Raw genomic sequence first — 3,902 nt, forward strand, 5'->3', positions numbered from 1 at the left:
CAAGGATAGTAAATCACAGCTTTATTATACAGCTGATTACATCAAGTCATACAATTTCATACTGTGCATTGAAACATGTTACGGTTTCCACCTTGAACAACTGAAACAAGATGAACAATTGAAAAGGAAGCATGTCTAGACAGGAAATACTCTGTATAAGGCTTCGTACTCTACATTGCCTAGTTAGTTCCTATGTCTAAGCAGGTGTTTGTGTGTTGGGTATGTATGACGTCATGGCGGGTCACAGCGGCTGGGGCTCAAAAAAACTCCCACCAGCCTTCTGAGGTTACACAACTTTAAAGCTTCCAGTCCGCTTCCACCCAATGATTTATACAGTGCATTTCGGAAAGTATACTTATATAATTATATAATAAGTTATTTCTGTAAAAAAATATATATATATGAATATGCAAAAATGTGTACAGTGCATTTGGAAAGTTTTCAGACCTCTTGACTTTTTCCACATTTTGTTATATTACAGCGTTATTCTAAAATGGATTAAATAAAACATTTTGTCTTACCAATCTACACACACAATACCCTATAATGACAAAGAGAAAACCGTTTTCTTTTTTTTTGCAAATGTGACCCGATTCAGGAAACTAGGCGTATGTCCCAAGTCACGACTTCACAGGAGAGCCTTTTGAATGTAAAAATAATATTTTTATCAAAATGTGTTTTTTTGGCAGAATTGCCTTCTCGAACATGTGAACTTTCATGTACCTTAATATCAAACGTGTATATCATCTGTAAATATCAATACAATTATTAAATTACGAGCCTAGTTGGTTTAGCCACAGAAAAGGTCGGCAACCTTCCCGCTAGCCAAGATTGGCTGAGATGATGAGTGGGCGGGACATGATGAGAGATGAGTTTGGATTGGTCTGCGGTGTTGCGTCTTTTGTCTTTAAAATGAGCTGCTTGTAATGCGTTAATACTCCTTTCTACTGCAGTTTTTTAGAAAGATATTATGTTAGCTATGGAGAACTGCAAATATGTTGTTACTGTTCTCAATAACATTGCTGGCATGAATTTATCAGCTGTTATCGACAAAGGTCATGGGGAAAAGGTGTGATTGACAACTTTCTGGACAAGGATCGTGCCATGCAAAATGCTGACTCTCTCATTTCATAACACGTTTTGAAATCAGTGGAACACAACGGACCAAATAAGCTGTGTAAACTAAACAGAAACAACACAGGGTGTCTTATAAAAGGGGTTGCAGTCTGCCATTAAGCTTTCATTAATGTATACAGGTAAAAATCTAGCTACAGATTCAGATATTATACGTTTCTAATTTTGTCTGAAAATGGTTTTCATTGCAAGCTAAAGCTTGCTGTTAGCCATCCAGCCATTGAACAATGAACATACCTTTTTTGGTTAACTATAGCTTGCTATGACAATCGGTTTGTATTGCTAGTAACGTTATTCTATGGATTGGGATTATAGTTACTTTTTTAGCTCGCTAGCTAACATTAATTTAAGTGTGTGTAACGTTAGTGATGTTTTCTCAGAATGCCATTTCGCATTGCTAGTTACAGCCTAATGTTAGCTGACAATCGGTTTGTATTGCTAGTTAAAGCTTGCTGTTAGCTAGCCAGCTGACGTTAGATGGCTGGCTAGCTACAGTAGCTAGTATTACCTTTATGAACTGTGTGTAGTGATGTTATCAGAATGCCGTTTCGCATCTATTGTATAATAATGCTAAAATATTTGTATCTGGAATTTGTCTTTCAGCATTAAATCAGTAGAACACGCCTGACTAATCCACAAGTCATACAGTCATCAAAAGAGAGCTGGCCCAAGCAAAAGAAGGCAGCAGCGCAGCCATCAACTACATGCACCGTTTCTTCACCAACTACGGAGTTGGTAAAACACTGCTGACCTGAATTGTAATAACTGCAGTGGCCAAAACAAGAACAAGTTTGTGCTCTGGTATTTTGCCTGGTGGACCATGCACAAGCTCCACCACAGTCTGGACCTTCACTTCCTGATCACAGGCCACACCAAGTTTGCCCCTGACTTTGCTTCGGCCTCATCAAGCAGCGCTTCAGAAAGACCAGAGTGTACACTTTGTTAGAGATTGCTGGGGTTGTGAAGGACAGCACTGTGACGGGTCAACATCCCACAGCTGGTTGGACTGGAGGATGGTACGGTGCTGGTGGAAAGCCATGGCTGGCAACAACACCTGACTCCCTACTTCAGGCCTCTGCCACAGATCAAGCAGTGCCAGCCCATCAGGTAAATAAAATGTATTTGCATGAGGTTACTCTTATCTAAACTTGGGAGGTGACTTGATGTTGTGCAGGGTTGTAATGTCTTCTGATTTTTTTTGTCATTCTCTGTTTTACAGCTTCGATGCTCTGGAGCCTGGTGTTGTTGGAGCGTTCGGACTGTCGGGACCAGGTTTCAGCTGCTGCGCAACGCTGACATCCTTCCTCCCATAGATGGTCTGCCTGTAAAAGCACCACCTGGACTGGACACAGCTAGACAATATTTTTGACAAGATCAGGGAGTTGTGCGACGAAGAGGCTATAGACATCACATGCTCTACACTAAAGTCAAGGGTAGGACAGAAACAGGTTCTCCGAATATTCCCCTGTTCATGCATGGTTTGGACGGACCAGTCATCAGCAGTGCCTCTATTCACATGACTCTCTCCTAACACTCACGCCATATGTTGCTGATATTTTTCTTTATCCTGCTGCTCAGCCACTTTACCCCTGATTGTGTGCATATAACAACCTCGTCTATCACTATTGTTATTGATGTTGTTCTTGTCCATACTGTATATTTTATTTATATTGACACTATCTATTTCTGATATTACTACTATGCAAGTAACCATTTGGCTTTGGCTGTACCATTTACACGTTCTGTAGAGACCATCCACTCAGCAAGACTTAGCAAAATATTTGATATATAAAATGAATATTGATGTGTGGTCGTAACATGATTTTGTGACATAACACAACAATATCATGTGTTCGTATCACGTGTCCACCACTTAAATATATGGCGCATGCATCTGTTTTATATACTGTACATGTGCACCTCACTCAGGTTTCAACTCAGGCATGCCCTTAACTTATGTATGGTATACTATGTGATAAGTGCATGTGTAACAGTACATAAAGTATGCTAATGTACTGGTGTGAAGGCATTTGGGCAGTGGTGTAAAGTACTTAAGTAAAAATACCCTAAAGTACTAATTAAGTAGTTTTTTTTGTGCTATCTGTACATTACTATTTATATTTTTGGCAACTTTTACTTTACTACATTTTGTAAAGAAAATAATGTACTTTTTACTCCATCCATTTTCCTTGACGCCCAAAAGTACTTGTTACATGTTGACAGGAAAATTGTCCAATTCAAACACTTATCAAGAGAACATCCCTGGTCATCCATACTGTCTTTGATCTGGCAGACTCACTAAACACACATGCTTCGTTTGTAAATTATGTTGGAGTGTGCCACTGGCTATCCATCAATAAAAAATCATTCAATTTTGCTGTCTGGTTTGCTTAATATAAAGAGGTTGAAATGGTTTATATTTTTACTTTTGATACTTAAATACATTGTGCCTCTGGCTATCCATCAATATGATATATATTTTTTTAAATACAATTGTGCCACCTGGTTCAATATAAGGAATTTGAAATGATTTATACTTTTATTCAAGTATGACAATTTAGTGCTTTTTCCACCACTGGGTGTGGCTGGGGGTTCTAGCATTTCTTTCACACGACCCGTCAATTTAGACAAGTGTATCAGGGTAAGCGTCATCTAATATTTCTATCTGGACACTCTGTTTACCTGGAATTTTTCCTTATTGTAGGCTACTACCACTTTTAGTCTTTAGCACATGACATCATGTGAATCCTTAAAGAGATGGGTGGGGA

The 3,902-nt window shown here is 38.9% G+C and overlaps 1 long non-coding RNA gene across 1 annotated transcript; it reads left to right on the forward strand.

The window, feature by feature from the left end:
* Positions 1 to 837: 837 nt before the first annotated feature.
* On the forward strand, positions 838 to 3,506 carry LOC110497895 (uncharacterized). The gene is made up of 3 exons (XR_002469738.3): positions 838 to 1,256; positions 1,738 to 2,241; positions 2,354 to 3,506. It is a non-coding gene; the product is annotated as an uncharacterized LOC110497895 (long non-coding RNA).
* The last annotated feature ends 396 nt before the right edge of the window (positions 3,507 to 3,902 follow it).

Source organism: Oncorhynchus mykiss, chromosome 19 (genome assembly GCF_057628025.1).
Source record: "Oncorhynchus mykiss isolate SJ-2025 chromosome 19, ASM5762802v1, whole genome shotgun sequence".
Classification (NCBI taxonomy): Eukaryota; Metazoa; Chordata; class Actinopteri; order Salmoniformes; family Salmonidae; genus Oncorhynchus; species Oncorhynchus mykiss.